At 43.3% G+C, this 15,220-nt stretch overlaps 1 protein-coding gene across 9 annotated transcripts in view; it reads left to right on the top strand.

Annotated features, from left to right (window-relative positions):
* The first annotated feature begins 12,379 nt into the window (after positions 1–12,379).
* The window catches only part of LOC137347313 (S-adenosylmethionine decarboxylase proenzyme-like), a 105,217-nt gene continuing 102,376 nt past the window's right edge, over positions 12,380–15,220 (top strand). For all 9 annotated transcript variants that reach the window (XR_010968924.1, XR_010968928.1, XR_010968927.1 and 6 more), the window contains exon 1: positions 12,380–12,498. The gene's annotated coding sequence lies outside the window, so the exon portion shown is untranslated. The remainder of the gene's footprint in view (positions 12,499–15,220) is intronic.

Here is a 15,220-nt window from a genome sequence, read left to right on the forward strand (position 1 = left end):
CTTGACCCAGGCCACAGGTAAGTCTCAGTGGGAAGGTTTTCACAGGGTGGGGGTCATGGGGGAGGGGCTGTATGGGGGGTCAGCAGCAAGATCAGAGTGGGGGTGGCTCTCAGCAGGCCCCCATCGTTCCCGATGCCGGGTCCCTCGTTCAGGCAGTAAGTGATTTTCAATAAAGGGAACACCCCCGGAGTCAGCAAGCAACTTGCACGGTTTTGTTTGGCGTGCTCCCCATGCGGTGACAGGCTCGCCTGCTGCTGGGATAATTCCAGCAGCAGCGGGATGAGGACCTTAATTGGGCATTAATTGCCCACTTAAGGGACTCAATTGGCAGTGGGGCAGGAAGGCTGTTCACAGGCCTTCCCGCCCCGAACTTAATTTGGGTGGAGGCAGGAAGCTGGTGGGGTACCATCCCACCAGATTATATGCTCTCCCTGTCTCCAATGTTGCTGCTGGGAAAAGCATAAAACTCCCCCCATGGAATCTACTTGACTCTGTGTGGTAGAGCTAAATGTTAGAATCACATGACCTGATGACCATGGGGACTAGCCTGGCAATAGGTCACTCTTTGCTTTGATGTCCAAGCTGACACAAAGGAAGATTTATTTGAAAAAGGTATTTTTCATAATTAATTACAGCTATCCTACTTCAAATTAATTTTTCTAGTGACACACCAGGAATAGGAGAAATTAAACTACTTCAACAAAGCTAGCCACACAAGATTTCACTTCATTAAATTCAAATCCTAGGTAACTTATTTATTCTTCCCTAATGATGCAGAGCCAGTCACGTCTTTTCAAAAGGATGGTTAACAGAACTGGTTTAAATAACGATTAATATACAATGCTTCCAGGGAAGTCAAAGAAAAAAAAGCTTAACTTTTTCCAATGCTTAGGGCAAACTACAAATTCATGTAAAAATGTCAAATATAGGACTTTGTATGAACTGAAACTGGATCGGTCCTGGAATGTGTCACAGCCCTGGTCTGTTGCCTGTTCCCCAGCCAGGCTTAACATAACCCTCTCACTTGCTCCGGGGTTTTGTTATTCTGCTTGCAAGCATCACTGCGAAGATGCTCTGGCTTGTTTTAAGTTTTATGTTTTCAAATTTCATTTCGGAAATCATACCATTTACCTATTCATTTCTTTCAGTCTGTAGGGCTATTTTTCATGCTGACTGGTGCAGCATGTTCCATTCATAGAGTTTGGACCAATGAGATGGGAGAGGCCCAATCATTGGAAAGGGCAGATGATACAAAAAAACATTAGCCACCATTACAGTTCTCACTTCCCATAGCGGTTACAAGAATTCAGAAAGCAATATGGTAGTCTTGAAGGAGTTCACTTTTAAGAATTTTTTCAAATTTTTTTATTCGTTCGTGGGATGTGGGCATCTCTGGATAGGCCAGCATTTATTACCCATCCCTAATTGCCCTTGAGAACATGGTCGTGAGCTGCCTTCTTGAGCCACTGCAGTCCTTGGGGAGTAGGAACACCCACAGTGCTGTTAGGAAGGGAGTTCCGGGATTTTGACCCAGCGACAGTGAAGGAACGGCAATATAGTTCCAAGTGAGCATGATGTGTGACTTGGAGGGGAATTTGCAGGTGGTGGTGTTCCCATGCATCTGCTGCCCTTGTCCTTCTTGGTGGTAGAGGTTGCGGGTTTGGAAGGTGCTGTCGAAGGAGCCTTGGTGCATTACTGCAGTGCATCTTGTATATGGTACACACTGCTGCCACTCTGTGTTGGTGGTGAAGGGAGTGAATGTTGAAGGTGGTGGCTGGGCTGCCAATCAAGTGGGCTGCTTTGTCCTGGATGGTGTCGAGCTTCTTGAGTGTCGTTGGAGCTTCATCCATCCAGGCAAGTGGACTGTATTCCATCACACTCCTGACTTGTGCCTTGTAGAGGATTTGGGGAATCAGGAGGCGAGTTACTCGCCACAGGATTCCTAGCCTCTGACCTGCTCTTGTAGCCACAGCATTTATGTGGCTGCTCCAGTTCAGTTTCTGGTCAATGGTAACCCCAGGATGTTGATGGTGGGGAATTCAGTGATGGTAATGCCACTAAACGTTAAGGGGATATGGTTAGATTCTCTCTTGCTTTGAAATGGTCATTGCCTGGCACTTGTGTGGTGCAAATGTTACTTGCCACTTATCAGCCCAAGCCTGAATGTTGTCCGGGTCTTGCTGCAACTGGACATGGGCTACTTCAGTATCTGAGGAGTCACGAATGGTGCTGAATATTGCGTAATCATCAGCGAACATCCCCATGTCTGACATTCTGATGGAGGGTAGGTCATTGATGAAGCAGCTGAAGATGGTTGGGCCTAGGACACTACCCTGAGGAACTCCTGCAGTGATATCAGGGGATTGAGATGATTGACCTCCAACAACCACAACCATCTTCCTTTGTGCTAGGTATGACTCCAACCAGCAGAGAGTTGTATATCTCCCTTACATTTGGCCCTGTTGTATATACAACCCAGTTAAATCCTTGAGCTATTGTAATGTCATGAAAGATGTTCTAATAAGTATTCAAAATACAGATGTGAGCTGTGTAAAAATGTATGTGGAACATATTTTGAATGTACCATTGTTACTCATAGCTAATATGTTTACTTTCCATGTAATTGTGTACTTAATATTGTCATGCAGACCTGCCAAGAACGAGGCATATTAATTTTGTCATATGAACATTGATTTTAAACTGTTGCTGGAGCGAAGAAATGACTTGTTAAAGAGATCACCAGACATTTGGGCTGGAAGGACATTTGCATACGAAGAGACGCTGCTTGCGGAGACAAAGAACTATTCCCTGATCCAATTAACCCAAATGGATTTTGATCACCAGACATTGAAGATATAAGGAAGTGTATTCCATGGCCTGCTAAGATAATACAATCCGCAGTGGCGCAGTGGTTAGCACTGCAGCCTCACAGCTCCAGGGACCCAGGTTCGATTCTGGGTACTGCCTGTGTGGAGTTTGCAAGTTCTCCCTGTGTCTGCGTGGGTTTTCTCCGGGTGCTCCGGTTTCCTCCCACAAGCCAAAAGATTTGCAGGTTGGTAGGTAAATTGACCTTATAAATTGTCACTAGTATAGGTAGGTGGTAGGGAAATATAGGGACAGGTGGGGATGTTTGGTAGGAATATGGGATTAGTGTAGGATTAGTATAAATGGGTGGTTGATGGTCGGCACAGACTCGGTGGGCCGAAGGGCCTGTTTCAGTGCTGTATCTCTAATCTAATCTAAAAACCTCGCAGGAGAGACTGTTCCAAATTAGGAGCTAGTCGCATGACTAACCTGCTGAGCAACCTGGGGTTTTTTGAATTGTGCCACAAAGAAACGAACAGAAGGAAGGTTTGCAACAGAACCTGGAACAAGGAAGCCCCTCTCCTGGCTGGTTCTCTCTCTCTCACCTTCTCCCAAGCCACCGGACCCAGTGGAAGACACGTACACCTCAAGAGAGAAACGACTCCGACATCGAAACAAGTTGAAGCATGAACTGTGCCCCAAAAAATAGCAGGACTTACCAGCAACCAAAGACTCCACACTGAACTCAAAGGACAGTAAATAACTAACAGATATTGCCTCAAACTTTTCCCCTTTATTCTTTCTACTTTTTCTGTCTCTATCTGCGTGTGTTTATCGCATATGCATGCTAGCATGGTTGCGTTGCATATTCATAGTAGTTAACCGGATTAGCGTTTAAGATTAATAAACTTTTACCTTTCTTCTTTAAGGAAACCTGTCTGATTTCTTTGCCTTACAATTGGAGCAGTGAACAAGGATTCATTGAAGGGGGAGCTAAAAACACGGTGTTTCTAAAATTAAATCCTGTTGCAGTTAAACTAGGCAAAGGCTAAGAGGGAACCCCTAGACCCCTATCTCTCCTGGTTGTAACAGAAATTTGTGCGGGCTAGCGTCCTGGATTTGACCCACAGACAAGCGAGGAAATTGGAACTGGAAGTCAAATTGATCCCAAACAAAAAGAGAAAAGATTTCAATACAGGTTTTCTTGTGGTTTGTGTGTGCTAGAATACTAACATGTCTGCGACTGAAACCAATAGCTCCCCAAGCCAGGGTGAAGTAACATGGGATGAGTTAAAAGCACTGTCTATGGAGCAGTTGAGGAAAATAGCTGAGCTGTGTGGGATCACTGCTGGTGGCAAGGCTAGGAAGTCTGAACTCCTAAGACTAGTGGCCAACCATTTTTCCCTTGAATCTGAAGAAGCAGAAACAGGGTTAGACGTAGACTCCAACAGGACATTGTTAGCAAAGATACAATTGGAACAGAGGAAACTTGAATTTGAGGATAGAGAAAGAGAGACAGGAGAAAGAGAAAGAGAGATGAGAGAGAAAGAAAGAACCTTCCAGAAGGAATGTGAAGATAAAGAGGAGAGAGAGAAAGCAAGAGAGGAGAGAAAGAAGGAAGGAGCCTTCCAGAGGAATACGAAAAGAGAGAACTGAGGCGGTTTGTGTTAACTAGGGGGTGACAGAGTAACCCCAGTGAAAGCATGGCCAATATGGAGGAGCATAATTCGGGGCTGGGTAGAGGATTGTTGAAACTCTCCAAACTGATCCCAGAATTCAATGAGGGAGATGTGGAAGCGTTTTTTGAGTCTTTTGAAAAACTGGCAAGGCAGTTAAAGTGACCCGCTGAGGCTTGGACTCTCCTGTTACAAAGCAAGCTAACCGGAAAAGCCCATGAGATTTATTTTGTGTTGCCAGATGAGAGTTCATCCAGTTATGAACTGGCAAAAAATGCTATCTTCGGGGTATATGAGTTAGTACCAGAAGCCTCTCGCCAAAAGTTTAGAACCCTCAAGGATCAAGCTGATCAAACTTACCTGGAGTTTGAGAGAAATAAGCAGCTGGCTTTTGACCAGTGGTTGAGGGCTCTTAAAGTACAACTCAGCTATGGAAATCTCAGAGAAGTAATTTTGTTAGAGGAATTTAAAAACTCTCTCCCATTCTCCATCAAGACACATGTGGGGGAACAAAAGGCTCATCAAGCCCGGCAGGCAGCAGACCTGGCTGATCAGTTTTCTCTCATTTATAAGTCAGTTTCCCAGGGGGAAACCTTTTCTAATCACTCCCACAAACCTGAAAAGGACAAAGGATGGAAAGGTGATAGAAGCCCAAGCAGTCCTGGATGGGAAAGAAAAGGAGGAGACACAGGAGGCCTCTTCCAGCCAAAAAGGAAGGTGCTGTAAGCAGGAGAGAGACCCGGAAACCTGTGTGCTTCCATTGTAATAAAGCAGGGAAATTAACAGCTGGAAACTGAAGGAAAACCTGTAGGTTTAATCAGGGCACACCCGCTCAGTGAAGAAGGTGTCTTGATGGAAAGCACAGCAGAACAAACAATGGCTTTAAATGCAGTACGAGTGAGACCCAGGAAGCTTACGGCTGCAAGTGCAGGAAAATTTAATATGATTTTTGAAGGTTAACAGGGTTTTGTGTTTAAAGGGAGAGTAACCACATACCCCTCAAGTGGGGCAAGCAAGCCCATAGTGATTCTCAGGGACACGGGCCACGAGATCCCTTTTACTGGGAAAAGGCCTGACCTTTCCCCTGGAGAGTGCAGTGAGTACCAGAATGGTGGTGAATGATATTGGAGGGCAGTGTATGCCTGTACCTGTACACCGGGTGCACTTGGAGTGCGACCTAGTTTCGGGACCGGTGACCATAGGGATCGTCCCTAGTTTGTCTGTGGATGGGGTTGACCTGCTTCTAGGTAATGACCCCTTCTCACCTGGTCGTAACAATATCTACTGATCTTCTGTGGCATTGCTCACAGGTGGTCAGGTGCAGAATTCAGATCAAGCAGGGTTAGATTGTGCAAGGAAAATTGAATTGGACCAGGTAGGATGGGGTGGGGGGCAGTTGGTGTTTCTTATTCTGCGAGGGGTTGGGAAGGGCTTGGCACAACTTGCTGGCCATTATGGGGTGGGGGGAAGCAGATCTGCTTTCTGCTCACTGGGGTGGGTGAAATCCATTGTTTCTTGGTTAAAGGATGGGAGAGTGGTCTGCATTTTGGCAGGTGGGTGTGAAGGGGCAATGTTTCTTATGGGGCAGGGTTCAGTTTATTTCAGCATCTACTGTATCTTCATGGCTCCCTTTCCCTCCCAATGTTTTCTAGACTGGGCTTTTCTAACTATCAGGTCAAAAGGCTTCCAGGGACTATTTTCCTGCACAGTGCCCCATTCCTCAGCAGAGATTTGAAGCTCCCATGTTTTGTTTGGTGGTTCACAAGGCATCTGTGTGGAATTGAGGTACTTTCCAACAAGCACGAGTGGAGAACAGGGTGAGGTTATCGGGGGAAAGCAGGAATGTGGAGTCGAGGTTACAGTCAGTTCAGCCATGATCTTGTTGAATGGCAGAGTGGTCTCGAGGGGCCGAGTGGCCTACTCCTGCTCCTAATTCATATGTTTGTATGTTCGTTTGTATGTGATTGAAAAGCAGAGCTGGCAAAGGTTCCAGACAAGTGCCCTTTCTGCAGCTTAGCTTTGGAATTATGTTTGACAGTGAAACATGAATAAAAAGTGAGAAAATAAATTTAAAAGCATAAAGAGATGTATAAGACCAAACATAAATATATTTACACAAATGGCCAATCCACATCTGTGGAGAGAATGGACAAGTTGACGTTATGGGCTGGACACCTATTCAGAACGTTAACTTCCTGTTCTTGCCACAGATGCTGACTGACCTGTGAGTTTCCAGCACCACCTCTCTTTGCTTCAATGTTCCAGCTTTTGTGGTTTTGATTTACTTTGTGTTCTGGACAGGTGAGAGATGATAAGGATGGTTCCTCCTTTTTCACCTCTCAACTGACTGAAGACTGTGAGGTTTTTTTTTAAAGGTGTTTTTTAACCCCTGAGTGATTTAATTATTAAGAACAGACAAATGACAGATTTTCTTGTAAGTTGAAAAGAAAGATAAATGTTTATATACAACACCCGAAATATATACAACACCACTCTCTCACTCATACAGATACACACATACTCAAGAAAAGATAGAGATTATAAAGATAACGTGTTGGGTCTGATGATTTCAAAGAGTCCTCTGTTAAACTTGCTTTTTCCCAAGGTGAAGACTTGAAACAGTGCAGGCCTGTAATCCTTTTCCTTGTTCTGTAATCCTTTTCCTTGTTCACTGAAGAAAGACTTGGGAGGTTCAGGAAGATGGATGCGCTGTTGCAGACTGCTCTTGTTATATTCCAGCAAAAGGTCAATGGCAAAGTCCTGGTATGTTTTCTCAGGGAGGAAGTTCAAGGCCAAAGCTCCAGTCACTGCCTAAAAGTAGTTCAAAGCGGGTAGTCTTACACTGGGTCCTTTCTCTTCAATGGCGTTGATGGATCTCCTTTATCTGCTCAGAATGTACCTTTATTAAAGTTCCTTATCAGAAACCTAGTTTTTGTCATGTGACCAGAGTTTCTCTTTCCATCGTCCTCATTAATGCTTTCTGATGGTGAGGCCATTCATCTTCATCTCACCTTGATAAAGTAAGGTTTTTCACACCCGTTTTTTGGAATTTAAGTTTGGAGTCCAAAGGTCTGCGACAATATTATTAACCCAATCAGCTGGGGAGAAGCAGCCATGACCACAGATAGGGTCGCTTGCAGTTTAATGATTTTTCAGGGATTTTCCAGAAAGACCGTTTGTATTTTCATGACTTCTCCAAGACTTGTCCTAACATGACAATTAGCTCGAGGTTCCTGTAGTTCTGTGTTGTCAAGAAAAACAATATGCCAAATAAGGAATATTAATTCATCGGTTGGAAACTTACATTAAACTTTTAATGAAAAAAATTCCTGTACTTAGTTTAGAGATACAGCACTGAAACAGGCCCTTCGGCCCACCGAGTCTGTGCCGACCATCAACCACCCATTTATACTAATCCTACACTAATCCCACATTCCTCCCAAATCCCCACCTATCCCTATATTTCCCTACCACCTACCTATACAAGGGGCAATTTATAACGGCCAATTTACCTATCAACCTGCAAGTCTTTTGGCTTGTGGGAGGAAACCGGAGCACCCGGAGGAAACCCACGCAGACACAGGGAGAACTTGCAAACTCCACACAGACAGTACCCAGAATTGAACCCGGGTCGCTGGAGCTGTGAGGCTGTGGTGCTAACCACTGCGCCACTGTGCCGCCCCTTAACTTTTTAAAAAAACTAGCAGCCAAGAACGCCACCGCAATTTGCATCTGAAACACCTTTTCACATTTCCAGGCTCCAACCGGAGGCAGAGGTCTGAGGAGCATGGACCCAGAACAATGGCTTGCTCCAAGTGATTGAATTACCTAAGATTACTTCATTAGCACTGCATTCAAGGCAATCCTAACACCTTGACTTGAAAGAGCAAACCCTTCCAAGTGTAAATATTGGCTTCCGGGGGCCTGGGGACCCAATTCCAAACCTCGACTCTTATCAGAAGGTTACAGAGAATACGCTGAGGCAGTCATGTGACTATCTGTCCATCTCTGTGAAAGCTGGGAATTTCTTTGAACAAAGAAAGTCAAGCCAGTAACTCAGACTGTGCAGCAGCAGGAAGGCTGTGTCCCTCTCTCGCTCTCTGTCTCTCTCACCAGAGAACATGTCGAGTCTGAAAACCATCTGCGACTGTGGACCCTCCAAGCCTACAGATTACTATAGACAGAGACCAGAGTAAGAGAACCACCTACAAGTCTGCCTCCAAGAAAGCCCTGAGCCTAGCGTGCCAGCCACAAAGTGCGCTTTGACCAGCCAAAGATTTGAAGAATACAACTTCATCCACAAGACACCGAATCATCCAACCTCATAAACGCTATGTTTAATTTCCATTTATTCTGGACTCTAATCCAACCACAAAATGTACTTTTCACTCTATAATCTATTTGTATGTGTGTGCGTGTGATTCTCGTGTGAATATGTAGCATATTTTTATAATTATCTTTTTTAGATCGGGTTTAGATTAAGTATAATAAACTCACCTCTTGTTTAAACTCAAGAAAACCTGTCCGATTGGTTCTTTCATGATCACGTTAAAGGTAAAAGGTAAAACACTCACTGAGGTGGTAAGCACAACCATTGTTGAAAAAGGAATAAACCCTGTTGTGGTGAAATAAGAGGAAAGTCAGAGGGGAGCCTGTGACACCCGCCCCCCCCCCCTCCCCCTCCTGGCCGTAACAGTGTATATTGGCAGGAAAGGAAAGGTCACCAGACCTCTTGCTCCATTTTGTTTACAAGAAAAGTATGCGTTTCGGCTTTACTTCATAAATTCATTTTACGGTTGTTATAAGAATGCTTCTTTTTTTAAATATGTTTTTGAGGACTCGTATTTAAATTGTGGAGATGGGTTCATTGGAAGGCTGAAGATTTCATTGAAGCTGGACTTTGCTTTGTTGATAGTTCATTGAAAGGACACTGAGATGTTGTTTAAAAACAACCTTGCTGTAAGGCATGTGCTTTAAGCTCCATAAACAACAGAAACCTTAGTGACCTGGGGAAGATGTTTACATAGAAGCCACATGCCAATGTTTATGGAGGTCAAAAGGTTGACTTTCTGTTTTGTGGTTTTGGATATTGTTTTTAGTTCAGTGTGAACTGTTCTGAAGACAGTTGGCGTTTTGCCTGCCAAGGAAAAAGAAACCACCGAGCTCACCTCTTTCTCTACCTCTTGGATGAAACCCTGTAAAGATCCAGTGTGGGACAGCTAAAATCCCTGGTGCTACATCCCTCCTGAGAAGCTGAAAAATTTTGATATTCAAGTGTTTGTTGGCTGAAACCTCTGATGCCACATGTCACCTAGAAAGCCTACCAGACAATTTCTCGACATCACCATGACGACTTGCTTCTGAAATGATCGCAGTGACCCATCCCTGTATACCCAGATGCCAGACAAAAGGGACATCCTTCCATATCATTTTTTTTCTTCAAGAATTAGCAAGTATTTGGCCAAAGTATTCTTTTTTGTCTTTTTTTGTAACAGACCTCTGCAGAGAGAATTTCTGTATTTTTTCAGTGTGTGTGTATTGTCATTGTTGCATTGTCATCGAGGGAACTGAGCTGAATTCCATCAAGCAATTTACTTATTTGGGGAGCATCATCTCATTTGATGCCACCGTAGACGAGGAAGTGGACAATAGGCTTTCAAAAGCAAACAGAACATTTGGCAGAAATAAAAACAAGAAATGCTGGAAATACTCAGCAGGTCTGGCAGCATCTGTGAAGAGAGAAGCAGAGTAAACGTTTCAGGTCAGTGACCCTTCTTCAGAACTGACAAATATTAGAAATGTAAAAGATTTTAAGCAAGTAAAGCGGGGGATGGGGCAAGAGATAACAAAACAGAAGGTGTTGATAGGACAAGGTCACAGAGAATAACTGACCAGAAGGTCACGGAACAAAGGCAAACAATATGTTAATGGTGTGCTGAAAGACAAAGCAGACTGTACAAACATGTGTGGAGCAACCACAGCCTCAGAGCACAGACCAAACCCAAAAGTGTACAAAGCCACAGTCCTCCCCACCCTCTGTATGGCGCTGAGAAATGGGTCCTATACCGCCCGCATGTACACCTTCAAGAGCGCTTCCATTAGCACTGCCGCCACAGCATTTCTCAAGATCTGCTGGCAGAACCGCATCACAAACATTGAAGTTCTGGAAACAGCCAACATCACCAGCATTGAGGCCATCCTCCTGCAAAGCCAACTGGATGACAGTCACCTGCCCAAAATCATGTTTTGTGGAGAACAGACCATGGGTAAAAGGAACAGAGGGACCCCATGCAAATGTTTCAAGGACTCTCTGAAGAAGTCCCTCTCTCTGTGCCACATCGATCATCGCCAGTGGGAAGCGCAGGCCATAGATCGTGATGCCTGGAGATGCTACATCAGGAGGGCTACAGACACCTTTGAGACTGAGAGAAAAAAGAGAAGAGGAGAAAGATGGATCTAATTGCCCCCAGCAGGCACTACACCTTCACTTGTACCTGTTGTGGGAGAATCTGCCAGTCACAGATAGACCTGACCAGCCTCCATCAGGCCTGCAACCGATGATTACAATCTTCCCAAGATCGTTGTCCGCGAAGAAATACCAAGAAGTGTGTGTGTGGAATTTAAAAAGGGAACTTTCATATTTCAATCTGTGTGTTAATGCTTTGGTTCATTACTGGATAAGTCTTGTTTTTAATAAACAACAAAATTATCAGTTTATCAGATACCTGGTTGGAGTATTTTAATCTGGGATAAAGAGTAGAGTATATAATTGACAGAATAGGTAACTGGGCAAAAATATATGTTGTGACCTGCAGAGAAGTGGGATTAGAAAACATAGAGCACTCCTCCCACCTCAGTCATAACATAGTTCATAAGTTTGGAATGCGTGGGGGTGACATTTGTAAATTATCAGTTGAAAGATTATACAACTTTTTGTAGGATTGTAAAGGAAAAGTAATTTCATTGATGATCAGGACCCTTCACGAGAAATTCCCAACACCTGTTATCCACCCATACCCACTTTTGTCTGTTGTCTACAACACCAACTTATACCTATATGGTGCCTTTAACACAGGAGCCATCTAATGACTATTCGCCTTGGGACTGTGGAGGTAATTGGGATTTCTTTGAGGTCAAAGTGGCTAGGGGACCTGCCTGGAGGAGGATGTTCAAAGCCAAATAACCTGTTATGATAGACATGGTAACCTGATACTTGAACTACACTGATACTTCAGGTCATTACTGATTGTCCAGCCATCCTGACTCACTAGTAAGGTCACTGTGAGATCAGACATTTCCAACTTTGTCATAATGTCCCAGTAGGTGGGGTGTTCCTGCCTGGACTTGTAGCAGGAAAATTACCTTAGCTGTGCTAACCTAAGGCCAAGCTCTCTAGACTTTGATAAGTGCAGTGTGTTCCCACAGGGAGAAAGTCTGCACTCCATCTCCAAGAAACATGCCATGTGAATATTTCATTAGCTTGGTTGAACAAGGTGAAGGGGTAACGTGCATGTCATAGACCCTGGGGAGCAAAGAGAAATGGTGTAGAGCAGTAAGGCAGAGAAAAAGTAGCCACTGAAAGTTTAAAAAAAAAGTATTTATTCGATAAACTTGCCAAAAAGGTCAGAGTTATTTGCATGCGATGTTATTGCTGCCCTTCTTAGGGGTCAAACGCAGGTTACACAGTTTGAAACTCAGCCACCGACAAGGGAGGGTAGACTACAACTCCCAGGGTACATTTCAAATAACCAGTTTAAATCGACACGACTAAGATCGCCCTGCCACTCTCAGTATAGCAGCAGACACCAGCTAGCAGATCCTTGCACCGTTTACATTAGCAACAACACACACGCAAAAAAAAAACCCCTGACATCGTGCAAGTTACCTGAAAGAAGAAATTCAATTCGCGATGGAAAACGGTGCTCACTTTTTTGAAGGCACCGAGAAGCCGCTTTGGGGTGTGGTTTTCTCGGAAGGATGAAAGTAAAGGATCGGGAGATCTTCGCAACATCCCCAGGTACAAATAATAAAGCAGTGAGGGGAAGGGCAGCAGGAATCCATTTCTATATAAAATGCACACACCGCACTTGGATATACACAGGCATCATCGCTTTGCAATATTAAAAAGAACTTCCTTTACCCCTGTGCTTGCTCAACGATGTACGTCAAGTAGATGGAGCGGAGATGGGGGAGGAGGCGCAGGTTAAATAACATTAAAATGATGCTTTAGGTATGTAGATTAATGGGTTATATCCCACTGTCGCCTACAAATAAACCATCCTTTTGCAACGTGGTGCAATTTTATCCTGGAAACGAAATCAACCACGCTAAAGGGTGCACTTGAATTACTAGTAATTGGCATCTCACATTTATACAGATTTAGACAAAACTAACCCCTTAATCTCTACTTGAGCTGCAGCTCCTTTAAAGAGTGTGACAGACACTCATTTTTTTTCTGAAAGTTAAAATGTAAAAAAGTTTTGGGACGTTTACTAAAAGGAATTATAGTAAAACCAACACACTTGCAGTCTGCCTGATAAAACTGTGTTGCTGCTTATTAATGTGCTCATATATTCCTCTATCTAAACCCCATAATGACAAAAACCAGTTTCTTGGTCATTTCGAGGCATCTTTTTACAGAAAGTCTTTTACTGATTGTCAGTGCCAGTGAGCTGCATGGTCTGTGGTGCTGCAGGGCTCAAACAGACTTGCTTCTTAAGATTTTTGTCTCAAACAATTCATCACCTTCACCAACATTGTGTTTAAAATGTTGCTTACAGGAAATGCTCTTATTCTTCTGATAGTTTGTGTTGGCGTTCACGTGCTTATTTTTTCTTTAACCTCAGGGGCCCCCTTCACAATCTGCACACTTTCAACCACTGAAACTTTCAGTTCTGGCGCAGTAAATGGGGAGGAAGGGAGCTGGAATGGATTGGTTATTTTACTACAAGCTTCTCTGCAGGAGACGAACTGCCCGCTTTTGGAGTGGAGTGTATCTGTGTGCCTGCATGTGGGAGCTTGGGTTGCTGCAATACATTTTCAGGAGAGCTGAAGGATTAAAAGAAAATACAATCGCTGATTTAGTAAATATTTTTAATGTGAAATAATAAGCCAGCTTTTGCACATCAAAGGTTTTCAACATATTACAAAGTCCAAGTATAATAGAAGCTGGGGCCTGATTTTTAAATGGTGTGAAAATTGAATTATCCATTTAATCAAATCTATTTACATCCAAATTTAGTAAAAGCTAATTATTTGGTATCATCACATCTGAACCTATTACAGAAAATGAGAATGCACTGTTGCATCTATTAAGGGTGATGTGAAGCAGGCTGTAAGATATGTATAGGAGGGCACTCTTGTTGCAAACACACTGATTATTATTAATATTGAGTCCCCGAGCAGACTCATTAAAATACAACACATTTTCAGTTGAATATTTCCTATCAGTGCATTTGAAACACAATCATTGTGCACGGTCATAATTAGGAACAAAGTGTATTATCCCTTACAGAAACAGTGACTCGGGCCTCACATATTTCCAAGCTAAGATTGTGTATCTGACATTCAGCTTGTGTGTGGCTCTGCAGTATTGGTTTCACTGGAACATAGCCGAAGCTGATGGAGCTATTCTGGGAAAGTATGTTAAACATTAAACCGTCAGCAACTGCCCAATTGATCCAGAACATAATCAGTTTTCTTTTACAAATTAGCCAGCAAAATTTTGAAGCTGCCTCAATTATACATATTACAGCAGTGATTTTTGAGTATACTGCACTATTGAAAGGCACATTTTTTGTTTGCTTAAGTCCATCATATCAATCTGTTAAAAATGTCTCGACAGTAAGCACTGCATTGCTCTCATTGCCACCCAGTTAGGGGGATGAGAACATGTACCAAAGTTTCCATTCCTGATCCCTGTCCAGTGAGCAGGACTGGAAAGGGTCAGTGTGTGGATATTGGACAAGGATAGAAGCAGGCTTGTTGGCAATTTCCCCCTCTCCTCGCCAGTTAAAATATGTTCAACACTCAACCGGTGAGCTTCCAGGAGAAGAATAGCCACTGGAGGAATGTACAGGAACGCTATTAGTTATTGCCTTTAGGAGAGGCAATGAGGAAAGGGCTGCATGTGAAAATCTTTGTGTACAGTCTGGGAGTGGATGATGCAGTAAGCCACAAACTACATATCTAACATCTTTTTACAAAACCTCAAATAATTAAGCACTGAAGTAAACATGGCAGATAATTTTAGTGTATTTGGAATCCATCTTTAAAACCCTACCTTCCTTGCCTCCTATTTTCATTGTATTTGCGGTTTTAAGAAACATTCACCATAGATGGGAGCATGAGAAGGTTGCCTTGACAACAGACCAATCACACTGGCTGTATACCAACGTTAAGCAGATGTGCTTCAAGGATATTCCTGCACCTTACGTCACCCAAAAATACCTGCTCCAGCAAATTTAGATCGTGACCTGAGGAACTCTATAACTGCAAATATTTGTGAAGAAATGGGAATATTTATCATTGATCATTACTGCTTGATGATGCTATTTGTCATTCGATGTCAGCACACTTAACAGCACTTAGTAAATAAAAGCAAAATACTGTAGATGTTGTAAATCTGAAATAAAAACAAAGTGCTGGAAATTCTCAGCAGGTAAGGCAGCATCTGTGATGAAAGGCCACAGCCTTTGTTTTTATAACAGCACTTAAGTGTTGCTAAGCAAATTATATAA

The sequence above is a fragment of the Heterodontus francisci genome, chromosome 31, assembly GCF_036365525.1.
Source record: "Heterodontus francisci isolate sHetFra1 chromosome 31, sHetFra1.hap1, whole genome shotgun sequence".
In the NCBI taxonomy this organism is placed as follows: domain Eukaryota; kingdom Metazoa; phylum Chordata; class Chondrichthyes; order Heterodontiformes; family Heterodontidae; genus Heterodontus; species Heterodontus francisci.